The sequence below is a fragment of the Somniosus microcephalus genome, chromosome 2 (assembly GCF_052327205.1).
Source record: "Somniosus microcephalus isolate GS21.2 chromosome 2, FLI_Smic_1.0, whole genome shotgun sequence".
Lineage (NCBI taxonomy): Eukaryota > Metazoa > Chordata > Chondrichthyes > Squaliformes > Somniosidae > Somniosus > Somniosus microcephalus.
In genome coordinates this window covers 260,573,080-260,598,900 of record NC_140988.1, presented here as the reverse complement: position 1 = coordinate 260,598,900, position 25,821 = coordinate 260,573,080, and positions in this window count along the sequence as shown.

Genomic DNA, 25,821 nt, shown 5'->3' with positions numbered 1-25,821 from the left:
AAATAGTGACTCATGTTGGGGTGTGGTTATAAAGTGCAGATACCGATCTGGTAGTGTAATGGTTATGGTAACGGACTAGCAACTCAGAAGTCGTGAACTCATATTCCACCATAGCAAGTTGCGAAATTGAATTCATAAATCTGGTAAATTTGTGAGCTAGCACCAGGAAAAATGACCATGAAAGTAGACAGATTGCTGTAAACTAGTCGTTCTTCTTATATGAGTTTGGACACTGGAGCCAGCAGGATATTTGACTGTGGGGCTACACAGCCAAACCTGATAATATTCTCATCCAACTTCAACACATAAGCACTTCTGGCAGGCTTTACTGGATAGAGGCCAAGAGCAAGGACTTTGGCTGAATGGCAGGTGACATTGAGGCTATCTGCTACATCAGCTTCGGTTGGCTAAGTCAGCACAGACCTGGGATCTTGCCACATCTTTTTTACAGTGTAGCCTGATGGTTTCATAGGGACATACAATGTACACAGATGAATAAACACAGCTGTAGTCAAAACAGAGCCAAAATTTCTGAAAATTATAGGAAAACATGTTTATTTAGTGTAAATTTAAATAAATGAGTGACCTAGAAATTTGTTGCTGCAGTGCCCATTCTACACCTGTAAAATGGGTGCCTAACTGGCCAATATGTTGGGTGGCGCCCGTTATATTGGATCGAGCTCCTCGGTAGACATCTAGGGTGCACAACGTAAGTACTTAAATGCTCATTAAAATATTTAAATAAGGGTCTTATTAAAGGCACCAAGAGAGCTTCATGAGTACTTACCGTCCCATCCCCAAAACACCAACAGTCCCACAATCTTTATCATCACTGTCCGTAATACCACCGTCTGAATTCCATCTGCGTATAATATTTAACAGGAATAATTAAGAATCACGCTTGTGCAGTACAAATCTGGCGAATTGCAAAAGAACAGCAAAAAACAAGGAGTGACGTCACAGGACAGCAGGTAGGTGATTGGTGGGTGAGCACTAATGTTTTTTTCTCTAACTTCACTAGATAAACTAATTAACATAACTATAGATAATTGTTTGAATAAGGACTTTAACTAAGAGAGCGAGAGAAGCGGCTAGAAATAAAGGTAGGCCCGACTTTTAAGACTCTTAGGGGGAATTATTCGTGTTCGCCAGCAAAGTTGCCGGTGTCACCAGCAACTGCAGTTAACAGCCGCTGGAGATGACCGCAATGCTAACCAAGTGAAATTGGTCTGGGGGCTGGAGATGGTGGCGCAGCGCTCACCTTCCGTGCAACGCCGTCCTGGTGGCGTTGCTGGAGGGATCCGGGACGAAGTTTCTGTCCAGGTCCGGCATTGCAGCTTCCCACAGCCTCTGTGAATGAAGCTGTGGAGCTCGCAAGGAATTGTGGGCAATGAAGAAGTCTGAGATTCAAAGGGACCATGCACACTGAAGCGATACAAAATAAAATGCAGTGAATCAATGCATTTTTCAGCCCTTTCTGCCTTTTAAGAAATAATCAATATTTAAAAGAAGTTCCAAATGTGAACATTCAGCTGCTAAAGCTGAATTACCTTCCTAACCTCAACAAATGGGAAAAGTGCCTCAGCATTAACACAAATGGTTCAGCAAGTCAGGGAAGGGGCACCGAGGTTCTCACACGCAGCACTCCAGCTTTGTGCAGGGGGTCAACACTGCAAGAGGCTGAAAGGATACAAGATGCGGGTACCCTCGTACGTTATCCTCTTGCTTTCCTGCCCTCCCATCTACCCACAGGGGCCAAGAGGCCCTCCAGAAAGAATGATGTGGGAGTACATTACCAAGGCCGTCACTGCCAGCAGTGTCGACCCCACCACCTGGCTCCAGTGCCCAAAGAAGCTTCATAAGAACATAAGAACATAAGAAATAGGAGCAGGAGTAGGCCAATCGGCCCCTCGAGCCTGCTCCGCCATTCAATAAGATCATGGCTGATCTGATCCTAACCGCCAATCTACTATCACAGAACCATCTCCTGAATCTAACAGAATTAGACACACGAAATAGGAGCAGGATCAGGCTACACGGCCCCTGGGCCCGCTCCGCTACCCACAGGGCCATGTCCGATCCGAACCTAGACTCATGTCCAAATTCCTGCCCGCTCCCCGTAACCCTTAATTCCCTTTACTTCTAGGAAACTGTCTATTTCTGTTTTAAATTTATGTAATGATGTAGCTTCTACAGCTTTTTGGGGCAGCATATTCCATGGACCTACCACCCTCTGAGTGAAGTAGTTCCTCCTCATCTCAGTTTTGAAAGAGCAGCCCCTTATTCTAAGACTATGCCCCCTAGTTCTAGTTTCACCCATCATCGGGAACATCCCCCCCGCATCCACCCGATCCAACCCCTTCACAATCTTACATGTTTCAATAAGATCGCCTCTCATTCTTCTGAACTCCAATGAGTAGAGTCCCAATCTACTCAACCTCTCCTCATATGTCCATCCCCTCATCCCCAGGATTAACCGAGTGAACCTTCTTTGTACTGACTCGAGAGCAAGTATGTCTTTTCTTAAGTATGGACACCAAAACTGTATGCAGTATTCCAGGTGCAGTCTCACCAATACCTTGTACAACTGAAGCAATACCTCCCTATTTTTATATTCTATCCCCCTAGCAATGAAAGCCAACATTCCATTTGGCCTCTTAATCACTTGCTGCACCTGCATACTAACCTTTTGAGTTTCGTGCACCAGGACCCCCAGATCCCTTTGTACTTCAGTACTTTCCAGTTTCTTGCCATTAAGATAATAACTTGCTCTACGATTTTTCCTGCCAAAGTGCATAACCTCACACTTTCCAGTATTGTATTCCATCTGCCAAATCTCTGCCCACTTACTTAGCCTGTCTATGTCCCCTTGCAGGTTTTTTATGTCCTCCTCACTCACTACTTTCCCCCCGATCTTAGTATCATCTGCAAACTTTGATATGTTACACTCGGTCCCCTCCTCCAAATCGTTAATATAGATTGTAAAGAGTTGGGGACCCAGCACTGACCCCTGCGGAACACCACTTGTTACTGATTGCCAGTCTGAGAATGAACCATTTATCCCAACTCTCTGCCTTCTGTTAGAAAGCCAATCCTCTATCCATGCCAGAATATTACCCCCAATCCCGTGATTTTTTATCTTAAGCAATAATCTTTTGTGTGGCACCTTGTCAAATGCCTTTTGGAAGTCTAAATACACTACGTCCACTGGTTCCCCTTTATCCACCCTATATGTTACTTCCTCAAAGAACTCCAGCAAATTTGTCAAACATGACTTCCCCTTCATAAAACCATGCTGACTTTGTCCTATTAAATTATGATTATCCAAATGTCCTGTTACTGTCTCCTTAATAATGGACTCCAAAATTTTACCTACCACAGATGTTAGGCTAACCGGTCTATAGTTTCCAACCTTATGTCTACTGCCCTTTTTAAATAAGGGTGTTACATTAGCAGTTTTCCAGTCTGCCGGGACCATTGCCGAGTCCAGGGAGTTTTGGAAAATTATTACCAATGCATCCACAATCCCTACCGCCACTTCCCTCAAGACCCTAGGATGTAAGCCATCAGGTCCAGGTGATTTATCCGCCTTGAGTCCCATTATTTTACCGAGTACCACTTCCTTAGTGATTTTGATCGTGTTTAGCTCCTCCTCCCCTATAGCCCCCTGTTTGTCCAGTGTTGGGATATTCTTAGTGTCCTCTACTGTAAAGACTGATACAAAATATTCATTCAGTGTTTTTGCCATCTCCGTATTTCCCACCATTAATTTCCCGGTCTCATCCTCTAAGAGACCAACATTTACTTTAGCCACCCTTTTTCTTTTTATATAACTATAAAAACTCTTAGTATCTGTTTTTATATTTTTTGCTAATTTACTTTCATAATCTATCTTCCCTTTCTTAATCAATCTTTTTGTTATTTTTTGCTGTCTTTTAAAGTTTTCCCAATCCTCTATCCTCCCACTAGATTTGGCTACCTTATATGCCCTTGTTTTTAGTTGAATACTATCCTTAATTTCTTTACTTAGCCACGGATGGCTGTCTTTTCTTTTACACCCTTTTCTTCTCAGTGGAATATATATTTTTTGGAAGTTGTAAAATAACTCCTTAAATGTACACCACTGATCATGTATCGTCTTACCCTTTAATCTTTTTTCCCAATCCACTCCACTCAATTCCGCTCTCATACCTTCATAGTCTCCTTTATTCAAGCTTAGCACGCTTGTTTGAGATCCAACCTTCTCACCCTCTAATTGAATATGGAATTCAACCATGTTATGGTCACTCATTCCAAGGGGATCCTTTACTAGGACATTTTTAATTAATCCTGTCTCGTTACACAGGACCAGATCTAAGGTTGCTTGCCCCCTGGTCGGTTCAGTTACATACTGCTCAAGAAACCCATCCCTAATACACTCAATGAACTCATCCTCAAGGCAGCCCTGCCCAATTTGATTTGTCCAATTAATATGATAGTTAAAATCCCCCATAATTATAGATGTTCCCTTATTACAAGCCTCAACTATTTCCTGATTGATACTCCGTCCAACAGAGTTGCAACTGTTCGGAGGCCTATAGACTACGCCCACTAGTGTTTTTTTCCCCTTATTATTCCTTATCTCCACCCAAACTGTTTCATTATCCTGATCTTTTGACCCAATATCATTTCTCTGTATTACAGTGATTCCTTCCTTTATTAACATAGCCACCCCACCTCCCCTTCCTTCCTGCCTGTCCTTCCTGATCGTTAAATAACCTGGTATGTTTAATTCCCAGGCATTGTCACCCTGCAGTCATGTTTCTGTAATGGCCACAAGATCATACCCATATGTAGTTATTTGTGCCATTAACTCGTCTATTTTGTTATGAATGCTACGTGCATTCAGATAGAGAACTTTCAAATATGTTTTGTGACACTTAGTTCCTGCTTTTGCCCTTTTTATTACTTTACCTTTTACTCCATACCTTCTGCCCCTTCCTGACACGCTCTGGTTTTTAATTTCCCCACTGCTACCTAAGTCTATGACCTTCTCTGTTGTCATTTTTATTATTAGCTCTCTAGGAACCTCCCCCCCACTAGTTAGTTTAAAGCCCTCTCTACAGCCCTAGTTATATGATCCGCCAGGACTCTAGTCCCAGCACTGGCCAAGTGAAGCCCATCCCAACGGAACAGCTCCCTCCTGCCCCAGTACTGGTGCCAGTGTCCCAGGAAGCAAAACCCATTTCTCCCACACCAGTCTTTGAGCCACGCATTTAACTCTCTAATTTTATTTGTCCTAGCCAAATTCACTCGTGACTCAGGTAATAATCCAGAGATTATTACCCTTGAGGTTCTGTTTTTTAATTTGACCCCTAGCTGCTCATACTCCTTTAATAGAACTGGCTTCCTAGTCCTATCTACGTCGTTTGTACCAACATGGACCACGACAACTGGATCCACCCCCTCCCACTGCAAGTTTCTTTCCAGCCCAGAGGAGATGTCCTTAACCCTGGCACCGGGTAGGCAACACAGCCTTCGGGACTCTCGCTCTCGGCTGCAGAGAACTCTATCTATCCCCCTAATAATACTATCCCCTACCACTAAAACATTTCTATTTACTCCCCCCTCTTGAATGGCCCCCCATTCCACGTTGCTGTGGCCAGGTTGCTCATCCTCCCTGCAGTCCCTGCTCCTGTCCCCACAGGGAGTAAGAACCTCGAACCTGTTGGACAAGAGCAAGGGCTGCGGCTCCTCCAGCTCTACCTCCTGGATCCCCGTACCTGCCTCACTCGTAGTCATACCGTTCTGTCCCTGACCATGGGCTACATTTGAATTAATTAACTTCATAGATGTGACCACCTCCTGATACACAGAGTCCAGGTACTTCTCCCCCTCCCTGATGTGTCGCAGTGTCTGAAGCTCAGACTCCAGCTCATTAACATGGAGCTGGAGTTCCTGTAGCAGCAGACACTTGTCACAGACGTAATCACCGTGAGCCTCAATGGGGTTCACCGGCTCCCACATCTCGCAACAGTAACACATCACCTGCTCCATTCTATGTAATTAATTACATTTTTCATTGTTAGTTATGGACACCCTCTGCCCGATTTTAGATGCTAGTATCCCCTTTAATTAATTGGATTTAAATTAAATCAATCCCTCTAATTACACCAGTTAAATGGTTTACCAACAGTCACTCTGCACCAGAAAGGCCTTATTAACTACAACCCACAGAGTTAAAGTTTGAAAAGAGCACCTAACACCCCACTTACCCTAACTCACAGCACTCTCTGCTGACTCGCACTCAGTGCTTGCTCGCACTAGGACTGGTCTTTTTATACTGTTTGTTTGTTTACAGTCAAATGAGTCACCCCTGCTGATTGGTTAGAAAACTGGTTTCCACTGCCTGCTGTGCCAATTTACTCCTACTGCAGTGTAACCTTGTTTTACTCTTCTTAAACCAACAGAATCCCAAATATTTAACTTTTCCCCTTTACTTAAACTGCTTAAGTAATCTTATCAAGAATGATTTAAAGAGAAATAACAATTAAAGAACTCTCACACTTACCCAAACTCACAGCACTCTCTGCTGACTTCATGATCTCAGGCCACTGGTCAAGGTCAGTGAATGCATCTTCAAAAGATTCTCCTACCAACTGTGCCACTAGCCTCCCACACTGCTCAATGCGCAACCCCCAATCACTCACTTACCAAAAATCTGCACCAATGACGAGGCACATCACCCATTCCTAGACTCACCTCACCCACTTGGAGGAGACGGTGCAGGCCATTCTTGGAAGGGGCATGGTTGAGCCCTTGACCAGCGGCGGGGCTGAAAGGATACAAGATGCAGATATCCTCGTACGTTATCCTCTTGCTTTCCTGCCCTCCCATCAGCACAACTCCACTTTAGAAGTGCAGCCTGCCCAGCCAGTGAGTCAACAAGAAGAGGCAGCCTGCCCAACCAGTGGGACCACAGGCAGATGATTCCATCCCGGATATTCCAGCCACAAAGGGGCTGTGTGGGGTGTATCCTTCTGTCTGATTCCTCCTCTTTGGCTTCCTCTTCTTCTGCGTCTTCCTCTTCTGTGTCTTCCTCTTCCCTCTGCAAGCGGATGCTGTAAATGTAAAATGACAGCATCAGATGCTGGAAATACTCAGTCAGGCAGCATGTCGAACTGAGATGTGAACTCTGTTTTTCTCTCCACAGATGTGACCTGCTGAGAATTCGCAGCATGTTTTGTCTTCTCAAAGGCCTTCATTTACCATCCAAGTCCTTGCAAGCATCCAGCAGCACTCCCTACACACTTAAAAAACTTTTCACATCTATTGCAGCAAGCCACCACTTCAATAAAATCAAAAAAAACCAGTCCAAAGCCTTAAATTCAAACTTACCTGAATAATGTGTGTGTCCCTTTAAGAGCTGCAGACATCATGTGCTTAGGACCCAGGGTTGAAGTTCGCGTTGGTGACGTTAAGTCGGTGTTGCACAGCGATTGACATCACCGCACCGCCAGTTTTTTTCAGGGCGCTGCCACAAAGGCAGAGAGGAATATGGTGGCCACCATGCAACCCGCCACCAGCTTGCAAAAGAGCAGTGGCCACCATTTTATCGTCATTTCACGGCGCGACAGAGTGGCACGCAACACATGAATTTCTAGCCCTTAGTATTATGTTTATTTCTGTAAGTTAGTTCATAGTTGAATAAATAGAGGCATGGCAGGGCACCTCAGTCCCGTGGAATGCACATCTTGTGCCATGTGTCCTGGACAACCATGTGTGCAGGAAGTCTCATCAGCTGGAGGAGCTCAAGATCCAGGTTTTGGACCTTGAGCAGCAGCTGGCGTCACTGCGGTGCATCCGTGAGGCTGAGAGCTATGTGGATAGCACGTTTCCAGAGGTGTTCACCCTGCAGCATAAGAGTGCACAGGCAGAGAGGGAACGAGTGACCATCAGACAGAAAAGGAGGACCAAGCAGGGAGTGCAGGAGTTCCTTGAGTGCATCTCGTTCTCCAACCTTATTTGACAAATTTACTAGAGTTCTTTGAGGATGTAACAAGCAGGGTGGATAAAGGGGAACTAGTAGATGTAGTGTATTTGGATTTCCAGAAGGCATTCGATAAGGTGCCACATAAAAGGTTACTGCACAAGATAAGAGCTCACAGGATTGGGGGTAATATATTAGCATGGATAGAGGATTGGCTAACTAACAGAAAACAAAGAGTCAGGATAAATGGGTCATTTTCAGGTTGGCAAACTGTAACTAGTGGGGTGCCACAGGGATCAGTGCTGGGGCCTCAACTATTTACAATCTGTATTAATGACTAGGATGAATGGTCCGTGTGTACTGTAGCCAAATTTGCTGATGATACAAAGATAGGTGGGAAAGCAAGTTGTGAGGAGGACACAAAGGGGGAGAAATTTGGTATCGCCCCGTTTGGGGCGCAATTATTGGCCGGGCACAAAGTTTAGCACCTGGCGCTAATTATCGCCTCTGACTAAAAACTTGATTTCTATCGCCCCTGGAGGTGATTGGAGCGCTAAATCAGGCGCTACACACCTCTCTTAAGACGCTAATGCCGAGGAGCAAGACGCTACCTCAGAGCACTGGCGAAGCTCATGTGATGTCAGTTAGCAATGGAACACAGACACACTGGCGCCAGCCAGTTCTTAAAGGGGAGGGTCGATCTTGCTTTCCATCCACACCCTGCTCATTGCAGCCTTGAATATCAGCCTGGAAGGACCTGTACATCAAATCTGTTGGAAAGAACAATGGAGAGGCCCAGGGAAGGAGCTCAGAGTGCAGACCCCATAGTCTCTTCTAAATCGATGCAAGGAAGGTCAAATCAAAATGAACCTGCAAAGTGCTGCTCAGTACCCAAAACTCCTTCACACAGAGTTGAATCTCTCCAGAAGTCTCTCTCTCTCTCTTAGAATGCATGGTGCAAAAATGTCGCTGACAAAAAAAGGCAGGACGCGGTCGCCTTTAAATAGCGCTCCCCCAGTCCCTTCCCAACTGCAAAACGCTCCCTTCAACCTGTCATTGCTAGCGGCAGGCGGTAAGGCAAGGGGCGCCACTCAATATCCGGTCCGAGGCGCAACCAGGGCGTTCCACACTCGACTGACATCATGATCTGCAGGCGCAGGAGATCATGGCAGTAGTGTTTAGCACCGCCGCAAAATGTCTGGTCAATTTCGTGAGCGGCGCAAACATCGCCGCGCCCAAGCACTAGTTGCTTTGCGACCCATTATCGCCCTCTTAGGGCGCTAACGGGAGGTGCAAAGCAACTGAATTTTTCCCCCAAAGAGTCTACAAAGTGATATAGAAACATAGAAACATAGAAGATAGGAGCAGGAGTAGGCCATTCAGCCCCTCGAGCCTGCTCCGCCATTCAATGCGATCATGGCTGATCATCCAAATTCAGTACCCTGTCCCTGCTTTCTCCCCATACCCTTGATCCCTTTAGCCTTAAGAAATATATCCAACTCCTTCTTGAATATATTTAATGTATTGGCCTCTACTGCCTTCTGTGGTAGAGAATTCCACAGGTTCACCACTCTCTGGGTGAAGAAATTCCTCCTCATTTCTGTCCTAAATGGCCTACCCCTTATCCTTAGACTGTATAGATAGGTTAAGTGAGTGGGCAAAAATTTGGCAGATGGAGTATAATGTGGGAAAATGTGAGGTTATCCACTTTGGTAGGAAAAATAAAAAAGCAAATTATTATTTAAATGGAGAGTGACGACAAAATGCTGCGGTACAGGGGGATCTGGGCGTCCTCGTACATGAAACACAAAAAGTTAGCATGCAGGTACAGCAAGTAATTAGGAAGGCAAAAGGAATGTTGGCCTTTATTGCAAGGGGAATGGTGCATAAAAGGGAAGTCTTGTTACAACTGTACAGGGCGTTGGTGATACCACACCTGGAGTACTGTGTACAGTTTTGGTCTCCTTATTTAAGGAGGGATATACTTGCATTGGAGGCAGTCCAGAGAAGGTCCACTAGGTTAATTCCTGAGATGAAAGGGTTGTCTTATGAAGAAAGGGTGACCAGGTTGGGCCTATACTCATAGGAGTTTAGAAGAATGAGAGGTGATCTTATTGAAACATATAAGATTCTGAGGGGGCTTGATGCAGGGAGGATGTTTCCCCTCATGGGGGAATCTAGAACTAGGGGGCACAGTTTCAGGATACGGGGTCGCCCATTTAAAACGGAGATGAGGAGGAATTTCTTCTCTCAGAGGGTCATGAATCTTTGGAATTCCCTACCCCAGAGAGCTGTGGAGGAGGAGTCATTGAATATAGACAAGTTGGAGATAGACATATATTTGAGCTACAGGGGAGTCAAGGGTTATGGGGAGCAGGCGGGAAAGTGGCGTTGAGGCCAAGATCAGATCAGCATAATCTTATTGAATGGCGGGGCAGGCTCAAGGGGCCGAATGGCCTACTCCTGCTCCTATTTCTTATGTTCTTATGTAATCAGTATGAATACTGGTGAGGGCGATGGTTCCTCTGGGGAGTACAGCCAGAGTCAAGTCCACGGCACCACGGGTGGCTCAGCTGTGCAGGGGGGAAGGAGGAAGATCGGGAAAGCAATAGTGGTAGGGGATTCAATAGTCAGGGGAACAGATAGGCATTTCTGCGGCCACAGACGTGATTCCAGGATGGTATGTTGCCTCCCTGGTGCCAGGGTCAAGGATGTCACTGAGTGGCTACAGAATATTCTGAGGGGGGAAGGGTGAACATCCAGAGGTCATGGTCCATATCGGTATCAACAACATAGGTAGAAAGAGGGATGAGGTCCCGCAGGCAGATTTTAGGGAGCTAGGAAAGAGAGTAAAAAGCAGGACCTCAAAGGTAGCAATCTCCGGATTGTTCCCGGTGCCCCAAGCTAGTGAGTATAGAAATAGGAGGATAGAGCAGATGAATGCGTGTCTGGAGAGATGGTGCAGGAGGGAGGGTTTTACATTCCTGGGACATTGGGACCGGTTCTGGGGAAGGTGGGACCAGGACAGGCCGGACAGGTTGCACCTCAACAGAGCTGGAACCAATATCCTCATGGATATTTCACTAGTGCTGTTGGGGAGAGTTTAAACTAATTTGGCAAGGGGATGGGCACCAGGATGTAGCATTAGAAAGGAGAAACAAAGTGCACAAAGGGTTGGGAGAGACAGATAGCACTAGAGTAAGAAATAGTAAGGTATTAGGTGGGGTCAGTCTAAGAGAGACTACAAGAAGGTCTAAGATAGGTTTACAGTGCATGTGTGTAAACGCATGAAGCATGGTAAACAAGGGAGGTGAGCTGCAGGCGCAAAAATCCACATGGCAATATGATGTTGTGGCGATAGTGGAGACCTGGCACAAAAAAGGGCAGGATTGGGTAGTAAATATTCCTGGATATAAGATGTTCAGGAAAGATAAGGATGGAAAGAAAGGAGGTGGGGTGGACGTATTGGTTAAGGAGAATGTTACAGTGCTGGATAGAGAGGATGTCCTGAAGGGTCAAGGACAGAATCTATTTGGTTAGAGTTAAGAAATAACAGAGGCATCATTATACTACTAAGTATATATATAATATATATATTATATATTTATTATATAGGCCACCTTTAAAGAGGAGATGGTTCGGGTCGTGGTACATTCCCACAAAGGGGAAAGGCAGGGCAACCAAAGTCAGAGCTCGCTGGATGATGAAAGAGATAGAGAGTAAGATGAAGCAGAAAAAGAGTGCATATGACAGATGTCAGGTTCAGAATACAAGTGAGAATCAGGCTGAATATAGAAAGTTCAGAGGGGAAGTGAAAAAGAAAAGAAGAGGGGCAAAGAGAGAGTATGAGAATAGATTGGCAGCTAACATAAAAGGGGATTCAAAAGTCTTCTATAGGCATATCAATAGTAAACGGGTAGTAAGAGGAGGGGTGCGGCTGATTAGAGACCTAACAGGAGACCTACGCATGGAGGTAGAGGACATGGCTGAGGTACTGAATGAGTACTTTGCATCTGTCTTCATGAAGGAAGAAGATGCTGCCAAACTCAGAGTGAAACAGGAGGTAGTTGAGATACTGGATGAGATAAAAATTGATAAAGAGGAGTATAGTAATCTGGGATGTTATGATTAAGGTTATCCACCAGGTGGTGCTGTAGCCAATGCTGCTGCTAAGGTCAGGGGTTTTGCTTCCTGTATAGGTCAGCACAAGGTGGAATGCCAGGATGCTGGATGCAGGTCTGTCTGTATGTGTTTCCCAGTTGTTAATAAAGTACTCGTGTTAATTCTAACATCTAGCCTCTTCGAGTTCCTTGTTCCACTTTCTGGATTTATCACATTTGGCGACGAGGTACCTAAAGGACCCTGAATAAAGAAGAAAAGTCTGCCGGGACATTTAAACAACAAAATTACAAGCTACTGTTAGCTACCAGTTGGAAGAGAGCATGGCTGCCACGGTAGGAACGGTTTCCACTTTTGATATTCAAGCACAAACCTGGGAGGAATACTATGAAGTGTGGGGTTACATCGGTTGTGGGCAAAATGCTAGAGTCCATTATTAAGGATAAAATAGCGGAGCACTTGACAAATGGGGAAAGGATCGGACAGAGTCAACATGGATTTACAAAGGGTAAATCGTGTTTGACTAATCTGCTGGAATTTTTTGAGGAAGTAACTGGTAAAATAGATGGGGGAGAGCCAGTGGATGTGGTGTACCTTGACTTCCAGAAAGCCTTCGATAAGGTTCCACACAAAAGATTATCATGCAAAATTAAGGCTCATGGGATTGGGGGCAAAGTATTAACGTGGATAGAGAACTGGCTGGCGGATAGAAAACAGAGAGTTGGAATAAACGGCTCGTTTTCGGAGTGGCAGGCAGTGACCAGCGGGGTGCCGCAAGGATCTGTCCTGGGACCCCAGCTGTTCACAATATATATAAATGATCTGGATCAGGGAATTGGATGCAATATTTCCAAATTCGCTGACGACACTAAACTAGGAGGAGGGGTGGGCTCTGATGAGGATGTCAGGAGGCTACAGTGCGATTTGGACAGGTTGGGGGAATGGGCGGATACGTGGCAGATGCACTATAATGTGGATAAATGCGAGGTTATCCACTTTGGGGGTAAAAACAGGAGGGTAGATTATTATCTAAATGGCAATAGATTGGGAGATGGGGAAGTGCAGAGGGACCTGGGTGTTCTTGTGCACCAGTCACTGAAGGAGAGCATGCAGGTGCAACAGGCGATTAAGAAGGCAAATGGTATGTTGGCCTTCATATCAAGGGGGTTCGAGTATAGGAATAGGGATACCTTACTACAGCTGTACAAGGTGCTGGTGAGACCGCATCTGGAGTATTGTGTACAGTTTTGGTCGCCCCATCTGCGGAAGGATGTTCTTGCCATGGAAAGAGTGCAGCGGCGATTCACCAGGCTGATACCTGGAATGGCGGGAATGACCTACGAGGAGAGATTGAATAGTTTGGGCTTGTACTCACTGGAGTTTAGAAGATTGAGAGGGGATCTCATCGAAACATATAAAATTATGGCAGGCCTGGACAGGCTGAATTCAGAGAGAATGTTTCCAATGGCAGGGGAGCACAGAACCAGGGGCCACAGTCTAAAAATAGCGGGCAAATCATTTAAAACAGAGATGAGGAAGAATTTCTTCACTCAAAGAGTGGTGAGCCTGTGGAATTCCCTGCCACAGAGGGCTGTGAAGGCTAATTCAATAAATATTTTCAAGAGAGAATTGGATATATTTCTGAAGGCTAAGGGGATTAAGGGTTACGGAGAAAAGGCGGGGACGGGGTACTGAACTGGTAAGATCAGCTAAGATCTCAGATGAAGATCAGCCATGATCTCATTGAATGGCGGAGCAGGCTCGAAGGGCCGAATGGCCTACTCCTGTTCCTATCTCTATGTTTCTATGTTTCTATGTTATTTTTTCAAAGCAAATGAAATAACTGATGCCGGAAAAAGGAAAGCCATTCTGCTTAGTTCAGTGGGAAGCCAAACCTACTGTTTGATGAAGAATCTGCTCAGTCCTGAAAAGCCTGGAGACAAATCATTTGTTGAATTAGTGGCCTTGCTAAAAGAACATTTCAACCCTAAGCCTAGTGAGATTGTACAGCGGTTCAAGTTTAATTCAAGGAACAGAAATGAGGAAGAGAGCGTAATGGACTATTTAGCGGTGTTGCGTAAATTAGCACAAGAGTGCAATTATGGGAACAACCTGAAGGAAATGCTGCAAGATAGGCTAGTTTGTGGAATTATGGATGACCGAATGCAGCGTAGATTATTATCTGAGACTGGGCTTACTTATGAAAAAGCATTGGAACTTGCTCAAGCCATAGAGACAGCGAACCGAGATGTAAAAGAAATACAGGGTTCAGACAGGGCTAATGCTACGCAAGTTGCAGGTCAGGTTGTTGTGCACAAGTTGAACATATGTCGTAAACCACAACGTGATCATGTGAAGGCATGTTATCGATGCAGGGGCGATCACCTGGCGAGTGAATGCCGGTTTCTGGAGGAAAAGTGCTACAAGTGTGGGAAACAAGGACACATAAAACGAGCTTGCAGGGTGAAATCACCTGTGGAGGAATCCAAACCAAAAGGGGGAGGACAGCAAAACTAAGGGAGAGAAGTGAAAAAACATGGAGCACACCACATCAGTGGGGAAGCTGAGGAAGCAGAGGACATGTTCATAATGTATAGCATGTTAGAGAACATTCCAAAAGTGGCTCCTATCACATTGCAACTGACAGTAAATGACTCTAAGGTGGACTTTGAAGTGGATACAGGGTGCGGCGTGACCATAATGAACAAGGCAGAGTACTCAAAATTGTGGAGCCGCGCAAAAGTTCCAGAGTTAAAGCCTTGCTCCCTGCATCTTAAAACATATACAGGTGAATGAGTAGCGACATTAGGTACAGCTAAGGTAACTGTGCAACACAGGGACACAGTGGAACAGCTACCTGTAGTTATAGTATCGGGTACCGGACCAAACCTGTTAGGTCGGGGCTAGATAAAAGAACTTAAATTAGACTGGGGAGCAGTACATCAAATAGATGCGGGCAAACAGTTGACTTTGCAAGAAGTGTTGAGTGAACATGAGAATGTGTTCAAGGAGGAACTTGGCACATTTATTGGCCCTCCAGCTAAGATTTATGCAGACAAGGAGGCACCGCCAAGGTTTTTTAAACAACGACCTGTGCTTTATGCCATGAAGCCAAAGGTAGAGGCTGAGCTTGACCGTCTATTGAGAGAGAACATACTGGAGCCAGTGAAATGTTCAGAATGGGCAGCTCCCATAGTACCTGTTTTAAAACCGGACAATTCGGTAAGACTCTGTGGAGACTATAAATTGACAGTCAATCGGGTGTCCAAACTAGAGCAGTATCCTATTCCCAAAACAGACGATCTCTTTGCAAACCTGGCTGGAGGAAAGAAATTCACAAAGTTGGATATGAGTCATGCCCACTTGCAGATTACACTGGATGACGAATCAAAGAAGTATGTCACCATAAATACACACAAGGGCTTGTTTACATATAACCGCTTACCGTTTGGTGTCTCATCTAGTCCAGCTATCTTCCAGAGGACAATCGAAGGTGTACTGCAAGGGATTCCACATGTTTCCATCTATCTGGATGACATTCTGGTGACGGGAAGAACCGACCAGGAGCATCTGAGCACTCTGAGAGAGGTACTACAGAGGTTAGAGAGGGCAAGGTTCTGGCTCAAGAGGAGTAAGTGCACTTTCCTGGGGAATGAGGCAGTGTTCCTGGGACACAGAGTGGACACCACCGGGCTCCATCCACTCAAGGAGAAGGTACAAGAACTGCAGGACGCCCCTGCTCCTACAAATGTGGCTGAGTTAAAAGCTTACCCGGGACTGCTGAACTATTATAACAGGTTTTTACCAAACTTGTCAACTGTGTTAGCACCTCTTCACAAACTACTGCGCAAGGAGACACAGTGGCAGTGGGGAGAGGAGCAGGGAGTTTCATTTGAACAGTCCAAGAAACTGATGCTGTCGACGGATGTGCTGGTTCACTACAATGCATCATTCTCTCTTGTGACACTTCACCTTACGGCGTGGGGGCAGTTCTTTCACACTGCATGTAAGGTGGTACTGAAAGACCAATAGGGTTTATGTCCCGAAATCTAACACCAGCAGAAAAAAACTATTCCCAGTTAGACAAAGAGGGGTTAGCAGTAATGTTTGGGTTACAGAGGTTCCACAAGTACATATATGGCAGGAAGTTCACCATATGCACCGATCATAAACCTCTTCCCTCTCTTTTCAATGAAATGAAAGCAGTTCCACAGATGGTGTCACCCCGGATCCAGAGGTGGGCCGTGACGTTGAGGGCATATGAGTATGTCATCGTCTACAAGGCGGGCAAGTACCATGGGAACGCAGATGCCTTGAGCCGTCTTCCACTGCCAGGCACACCTATCCCATGCAGCTCCAGAGGACAGAGTGTTGATGTTGGAGGACACTGACATGGCACTTGTGACTGCAGAGCAAGTCAGAACATGGACAGGTAAAGATCCAGTACTGTCTAGAGTTTGAGAATATGTGGTGAGGGGATGGCCACAGCATCCGGAAGGGACTGACTTCACACCCTACAGTGTCAGGAAAACAGAGCTGAGTGTGCAGGATGGTTGCGTGTTGTGGGGAGCATGAGTGATTATTCCACAGCCTGCACGACAGTCTATCCTAAAGCAACTACATCAGTGTCATCCTGGGGTCTCGCGTATGAAAGCCTTGGCTAGGAGTTACTTGTGGTGGCCAAAGCTAGATGAGCAGATAGAAAATCTAGTCAAGACATGCAGCACTTGTCAGGAACACCGGAAGGCACCAGCAGCGGCTCCTCTCCACCCCTGGGAGTGGCCAGATAAACCATGGAGAAGATTGCACTTAGATTATGCGAGTCCATTCATGGGGAAGATGTTCCTCATAATCATTGATGCACATTCCAAATGGATGGATGTTTATCCTGTAAATTCTGCTTCCGCCACTACTACTATAGACTGCCTGCGTCGGAGCTTCAGTAATCAAGGGCTACCGGAGATCGTGGTAAGTGACAATGCCACTTGTTTGTGAGTACAAAGACAAAAGAGTTCTTGAGAAAAAATGGCATAGTGCAGGTGACCTCAGCTCCATATCATCTGTCCTCAAATGGACTTGCGGAGAGAGCCGTACAAACACTTAAAGAGATGATGGGAAAAGTGCAGAAGGGAGTTTAGCAGCCAAAGTGTCACGGGTTCTGTTCAGCTACAGAATAACACCTCAATCCACCACAGGACTCTCTCCTGCTGAGATGTTATTAGGTCATAGACTACGCTCCACTCTTGACCTTGTCCACCCAGTCCTAAAAAGGAAAATGGAAAACAGACAAAACAAACAAAAAGAGAACCATGACAAAAGAACAAAGAGCCGAAGTTTTAGAGAAGGAGATGCGGTCCTTACCAGGAATTTCAGTTATGGACCAAAGTGGATTCCTGGCTTCATAGACTCAATGACCGGTCCCGTATCATACAAGGTCATGTTGGGTGATGGTAGGGTAGTACGCAGACATGTAGATCAGATACTTACCAGACAAGGGGAAATTGAAATGAAGGTTCCAGATGCAATGGCTGAGGACAGGTTTGCCCCCAGTTATCCAAGTGCATCTGTGGTGCCACCACCAGGGACAGAGACAATTCCACAGGAACCCATTCGTCAAGAGGAAACCATTGTTGCAGAGTCAGATACTCCGAGCACTGCTCAGGAGCAGCTGGTGGCTTCACCACAAACAAGCAGGGACTTTACTGTCAGACGTTCGCAAAGGGCTCGCAAGCCACCAGAGAGATTGATACTGACCTGTTAGATTCGTCAAGTATGGAACATGGTGAATGGAGACTTCTTATGTGACCCTTAGGAATGGTTGTTTGTTAAGAAATTCATACTGAAATCTTAAGGGGGGAGGGATATAGTAATCTGGGATGTTATGATTAAGGTTATCCACCGGGTGGTGCTGTAGCCAATGCTGCTGCTAAGGTCAGGGGTTTTGCTTCCTGTATAGGTCAGCACAAGGTGGAATGCCAGGATGCTGGATGCAGGCCTGTCTGTATGTATTTCCCAGTTGTTAATAAAGTACTCGTGTTAATTCTAACATCTAGCCTCTTCGAGTTCCTTGTTCCACTTTCTGGATTTATCACAAGGAGGTACTGGAAAGGCTGGCTGTACTTAAAGTAGATAAGTCACTAATCAGGATGGGATGTATCCTAGGATGCTGAGGGAAGTTAAGGTGGAAATCACAGAGGTGCTGGCCATAATCTTCCAATCCTCCTCAGATACGGGGTGGTGCCAGAGGACTGGAGAATTGCAAATATTACACCCATGTTCAAAAAAGGGTGTAAGGATAAACCCAACAACTACAGGCCAGTCAATTTAACCTTGGTAGTGGGGAAGGTTTTAGAAATGATAATCAGGGACAAAGTTAACAGTCACTTGGACAAGTGTGGATTAATTAAGGAAAGCAAGCACAGATTTGTTAAAGGCAAATTGTGTTCAACTAACCTGATTGAGATTTTTGATGAGGTAGCAGAGAGAGTTGATGAGGGCAATGCGGTTGACATGGTGTACATGGACTTCAAAAAGGCGTTTGATAAAGTGCCACATAATAGGCTTGCCAGCAAAGTTGAAGCCCATGGAATAAAAGGGACAGTGGCAGCATGTATACGAAATTGGCTAAGTGACAGGAAACAGAGAATAGATACATAGATACATAGATACATAGAAGATAGGAGCAGGAGTAGGCCATTCGGCCCTTCGAGCCTGCTCCGCCATTCAATGAGATCATGGCTGATCATCCAAATTCAGTACCCGGTCCCTGCCTTCTCCCCATATCCCTTGATCCCTTTAGCCTTAAGAAATATATCCAACTCTTTCTTGAATATACTTAATGAACTGGCCTCCACCGCCCTCTGTGGCAGAGAATTCCACAGGTTCACCACTCTCTGGGTGAAGAAATTCCTCCTCATTTCAGTCCTAAATGGCTTACCCCTTATCCTTAGACTATGACCCCTAGTCCTGGACTCCCCGGCCATCAGAAACATCCTTCCTGCATCTAGTCTGTCCAGGCCTGACAGAATTTTATAGGTTTCGATGAGATCCCCTCTCAATCTTCTAAACTCCAGTGAGTATAAGCCCAATCGACCCAATCTCTCCTCATATGTCATTCCTGCCATCCCAGGTATCAGCCTGGTGAATCTTCGCTGCACTCCTTCCATGGCAAGAACGTCCTTCCTCAGGTAAGGCGACCAAAACTGCACACAATACTCAAGGTGTGGTCTCACCAAGGCCCTGTACAACTGCAGCAAGACATCCTTGTTCTTGTACTCGAACCCTCTTGCTACGAAGGCCAACATACCATTTGCCTTCTTAACCGCCTGCTGCACCTGCATGCTTACCTTCAGCGACTGGTGTACAAGAACACCCAGGTCTCTTTGCACTTCCCCTTCTCGCAAACTATTACCATTCAAATAATAATCTGCCTTCCTGTTTTTGCCACCAAAGTGGATAACCTCACATTTACCCACATTATAGTGCATTTGCCATGTTTCTGCCCAATCACCCAACCTGTCCAAATCGTGCTGGAGTTTCACGACATCCTCCTCACAGCATACCCTCCCCCCCAGCTTTGTGTCGTCTGCAAATTTGGAGATATTACATCCAATTCCCTCGTCCAGATCATTAATATATATTGTGAACATCTGGGGTCCTAGGACCGATCTTTGCGGTACCCCACTAGTCACTGCCTGCCACTCAGAAAACGACCCATTTATTCCAACTCTTTGCTTTATGTCCGCCAACCAGTTCTCTATCCAAGTCAATACCTTGCCCCCAATCCCATGTGCCTTAATTTTGCACGTTAATCTCTTATTCGGGACCTTATCGAAAGCCTTCTGAAAGTCCAAATACACCACATCCACTGGTTCTCCCTTAACTATTTTACCAGTTACATCCTCAAAAAATTCCAGTAGATTAGTCAAGCATGATTTACCTTTTGTAAATCCATGTTGACTTTGTCCAATCCAGTCACTGCCTTCCAAGTGCTCTGCTATTACATCTTTGATAATGGACTCTAGCATTTTCCCCACTACTGATGTCAAGCTTACTGGTCTATAATTCCCCGCCTTTTCTCTACCACCTTTTTTGAATAGTGGGGTAACATTAGTTCACCAATAGTGGTGAACGGTTGTTTTTTGGACTGGAGGAAGGTATACAGTGGTCTTCCCCAGGGATCGGTACTAGGACCACTGTTTTTCTTGATATATATTAATGACTTGGACTTGGGTGTACAGGGCACAATTTCAAAATTTGCAGACAAAACAAAACTTGGAAGTATAGTGAACAGTGAGGAGGATAGTGATAGACTTCAAGAGGACATAGACAGGCTGGTGGAATAGGCGGACACGTGGTAGATGAAATTTAACACACAAAAGTGTGAAGTGATACATTTTGGTAGAAAGAATGAGGAGAGGCAATATAAACTAAAGGGTACAATCCTAAAGTGGGTGCAGGAACATAGAGACCATGGGGAATATGTGCACAAATCATTTAAGGTGGCAGGGCAGGCTGAGAAAGCGGTTAAAAAAGCTTACGGGATCCTGTGCTTCATAAATAGAGGCATAGGCTGCGATTTTGCCGGTGATTAGAGGGCGAGTTTGGAGGCGGGTCAGAGGTTAAATTAGATTTGATTGACGGTGGGTTCTGAACCCGCCGTTAACCCACCTCCTCACAACTTTGCCAAGTGTCAGGTATGGGATTCCCGCTCAGACCCACCACCAAGCGGCGGGAAAGGCAGTTAACAGCTTGTTAACTACTTACCTAATCCGATTTTAGCAGGCTCTTCCCATTTTAGGACATTTTCAGCGTGTTCCACGCCATTCGCAAAACATGCCAGCTGATTGTGCCGGGTTCAGGAACCACGCGAATTCTTGACAGCTGCACCTGCAGCATAAAAGCGGACCTTTAACATGGCTGAGTTTCAGATGACAGAACTTTGTTTTTTGAGGTGTTGGAACACTTTTTGCAGGTCTATTGAGCTTGTAAGTGGATAAGCTGAGATCCATATGAAGTGTGACCTCCTTGGAAAACCCTCTCCCCACATTGCCTGAGTACTTATAACATCTATTCCTCAACTGACATATATACCAGCAGAATGGTGTTGTGTCCGTGTATAATAAGACACAGACTGCGGAGAACGGTACAACAGGTGTTTACTCAACGTGGCTCACAGTGGAACTGATCTGTACAGATTACTACTCAGGGCTATATACAGGTGTGATCACTGCCGGTACTACAGTATACATGAGCTGTAAAAGATAATTCCCCACTTAAAGGTACATACATTACAATTCCTCCCCTTTTACATTAACAGTACCATAACACTCATTTAACAATTAAATATCAAACTAATTACAATTAACACTTTTAACATGCAACATTAGCTGAAAATAGTCTATTTATATATTCAGTCTTTGGGGAGGCTTCCTGATCCTTTCTGGATAGCGCCTTTACCGAGTGTCTTGCTCTTGGTGCGGAGGCGATTCTGGCCCCCTGTCGTCGGTTGGTTCATCAGCTTCCGATGCTACTGTTTCTGGGGTAGATGCGACCTGTACGTCGGGTTCATCACCAGGTACGTATGGGCGAGGCATGGGGTTGACTTGTTCCTGTGACTCTAGGATCTGGTCAGCATGGCGTCTCACGATGCTCTCCCCAACGTCCACTGTGTACATTAGTGGGCCCTGCCGTGTGCATATCGTTCCTGGCTGCCATTTTTCTGTTCAGTAGTCGCGGGCCAAGACTGGTTGCCCTACATTGAAGCTCCTTGTTGGCTTCTCATGGATGTGCTGGAATTGCTTACTCTCAACATCTCTTCGTACGTTTGGTCTGAGCAAATCCAGGCGAGATCTTAACCTTCGGTTAAAGAACATCATGGCTGGGGCCTGGTTGGTGACTGCATGTGTCGCATTCCGGCAGGCGAACAGGAAATTATCCACCTTGTGCTGCAGCGGATGTTGTCATTGTAGCCTTTATTGCCTTCTTAAAGGTTTGTACAAACCTCTCAGCCAATCCATTTGTGGCTGGATGATACGGGGCGGATGTGTAATGCCTTACCCCATTCTTTTTCAAGAACCTCCGGAACCCTTCGGACACAAACTGTGGTCCGTTGTCGGAGCAAATCTGTTCTGGCAAGCCATTCCTGGCAAAAATGGTCCATAGGACTGCAATAGTTTACTCCGTGGTGGTGGAGGACATTTTGATGAACTCAGGCCATTTTGAGTGCGCATCCACGGCTATTAAAAACATTGAGTCCATGAATGGACCAGCAAAATCAATATGCACCCATTGCCATGGAGATGAGGGCCACTCCCATGGGTGTAGAGGGGCCTGTGGTGGTGCATTTTGGACTTTCTGGCATCCTGAGCAGCTCTTGGTCAGGTCCTCGATTTGTTTATCGATTCCCGGGCACCACACATAAGCCCTGGCTAGGCTTTTCATTTTTAGCCCTCCCAGATGACCCTCATGAAGCTCATTGAGCATTCTATCCCTTAACTTGGGTGGAATTACCACTCGGGATCCACACATCAAGGTCCCCCGGCACACTGACAGCTGTTCACTCCTTGTCGAGAATGCTGGCAACAGTGAGTCGCCATGTGCTGGCCATCCCTTCACCATCAAATCATATACCCGAGACAGTGTCGGGTCATTTCGGGTTTCCTTTTCGAAACAAGCGTTAGTTACCGGTAGGTATTCAACTATAGTCGAATGGAATATTTCGACAGCATCCACTGCTGGTGCTTCCTCTGCAGTAGGCAGTGGCAGGCGTGATAGCCCATCAGCATTTCCATGCTGTTTCATGCCCTTATAATCAATCTCATAGTGGTGCACCCCTAGAAAAAGTGACCATCTTTGTAGTCGTTGCGCAGTCATCACCGGAACGCCCTTCTTCGGATTAAAAATGGAGACAAGAGGCTGGTGATCCGTCAGCAAGGTGAATTTCTGCCCGTGCAGATAGTGATTGAACTTTTTCACTCCCCACACTAGGCTGAGGGCCTCCCTGTCAATCTGGGCGCAGTTACGCTCGGCTGAGGTTAGTGATCGTGACGCAAAGGCTTTTGGCCTCTCTGAGCCTTCCGAGAATTTGTGCGACAGCACCGCTCCAATGCTGTAGAGTGACGCATCACATGCCAACCGAATTGGTAATGCTGGGTTGTAATGGGCCAATACCTCTTTCGATGTGATTAGTGTTTTGCTCTTCTGGAAAGCTCGTCTACATTCGTCACTCCACTTCCATGGCACCCCAGTTTGCAGTAGGGTGTTCAGTGGGTGTAGTATTGTAGACAAATTTGGCAAGAACTTATGGTAGTAGTTTGCCAGCCCGAGGAACGACCTCAGTTGTGACACATTTTCCGGTGCTGGAGCCTTGACTACTGCCTCAATCTTCTCTGGGGACTTATGTAACCCCTCTTTATCGATAACGTGGCCACAATACGAGATCTGTTTTCTAAAAAACTCGCATTTGGGCGGTTACCTCGGAGCCCATATTCCTGCAATCTAGTGAGCACCTGCTCCAGGTTGGCAAGGTGGTCACTTTCATTTTCGCCCGTGACCAGAATGTCGTCCAAATAACACTGGGTCCCTGGGATCCCTTGCAGGACTTGTTCCATTGCCCTCTGCCAAATAGCCGGAGCTGATGCTACCCCAAATACCAGCCGGTTGTATTGGTAGAGACCTTTATGGGTGATTGATTGTGAGGTATTTTTTTGATGCTTCTTCTACCTCCATTTGCAGATACGCCTGGGCCAGATCAATCTTAGTGAAGCGTTTCCCTCCCGATAACGAGGCGAAAATATCTTCAATCCGCAGAAGTGGATATTGTACGGTGTGAAGGACCGGGTTCACTGTTACCTTAAAGTCCCCACAGATGCGAACCTTCCTCGGTTCCCCAGGCATGCTGCTCAACGACTTTTTCATCACAGGGACGTTGGGTGTAGCCCACTCGCTCCAGTCTACTTTGGACAGTACACCTGAACGTTCCAGACCCTCCAGCTCTGCTTCGACGGCTTCGCGGATCGCATAAGGTACCGGTCTGGCCTTAAAAAATGTTGGACTTGCGTTTTCTTCAATTTTAATCGTTGCTGTCATGCCTTTTAGTGTTCTGAGTCCTTGCTGGAACACTTCTTTCGCGTCAGTTAGGATCTTTGACAGTCGCCCAGGTGTGACGTCGTCATCCTTTTTGTCAGCCACAGTCAGTGCCTGTATGGAATGCCAATCCAGTTGTATTTTCCGAATCCATTCACGTCCCAGTAATGGTGGTCCTCCATCTTGTAATACATACAGGTCTAGTTTTGGTGTTTCCTTACCGTTATATATAACGGTCACCCTTATGTTTCCTTTGGGGTAGACTTTTTGCCCCGTGTATGTCTTCAAAATAATTTTTGTGTCTCTCAAGGGTATGTGTGAGAATAGCCGCTCGTAGTCCCGTCAGTTTATGACTGTTAGGGCTGATCCTGTGTTCAATTCCATCTTTACCTGGACTCCTGCTATCTTGAGAGTGACCCAAATGGTTCGGTGATCCTCCGTTGTGATCACATTATGTAGTTTCAGACAACTCAGTTCCCTGCTTTCGGAGTCGTTATCACTCTTTTGTTCATCTGAACTATTCTCCGTCATCTTATGTACCTTCTTGTACTTTTCTTTGGTAGGTTTCTTATTGCTCGTTTTCTTTCCCGACCTGCAGACTCGTGCTATGTGTCCTACTTTTCCACACTGTCTGCACACTTTGTCTTTGAACCAGCAATCATTCTGGTCGTGTGTTGTTCTGCCGCAGCGATAGCACTTCTCTGTTCCATATGACATTTCGTTTGTGCCATATTCTTGCGGTCTCTGTTGTATCTCTGCAGCGCCCCGTGCTGCTGCTTCATATGATACCGCAATGCTGAAAGCCTTTTCCAGCGTAAGGTCCTTTTCAGTAAAAGCTGTTTCTGGGTTCCTTCACTTTGAAGCCCACACACAAACTTGTCCCTTAAGGTATCTGCCATTCCCGCTCCAAACTGGCAGTGTTTCGATAGTTTGCGCAGTTCTGTTAAATAATCAGCATTGCTTTCACCCTTATGCTGGTTCCGTTTGTGAAACTTGAATCTTTCTGCTATCAGCAGCGGTGTGGGGTTTAAATGTTCCTTTAGAATCGTTACTATGTCTTCAAAACTCTTTTCCATTGGCTTCGTTGGGGTTACTAGATTTCGTAATAAACCATACGTCTTTGCACCCATTAAATTTAACAATACCGACGCTTTCTTGTCATCTGACACCTCATTTGCCTTGCAGTACACCTCTATTCGTTCGACATATGTAGTCCAATCTTCGACTTCATTGTCAAATGCAGTGATACTGCCACTCTTCGGCATTTTGGGTGTGGTTTAAAATGGCATCTCCCAATGGCTTAAAATGGCATCTCCCGCACTTTCCTTCCTCCCCCGCTGCTGCCAATGCCGCTCCCGGCGGTTCTTGTGGCAATGGCGGCGCCCTGTAGGTTTCTGCGGGTCTCTCTCTCCCTCTCTCCAACGCTGCTCGGCCCCTGAACACCAGCTGCGCCCTGTGCGCTCTGCCCTCTCTCTCTCTCCCCCGTCGACGCTGCTCGGCCCTTTGCTGTGCCGCTTGGTCGGGCTCTAGCCCGCCGCTGTCCGGGAAGGGCCTGCGCACTACCTGTTGCCAGCCCGTTTTGCTGGACCACCTCGACTGGAAAGCCAAGCCTGGCTCTCGACAGCCTCCCCCACAATTCTCGAGTC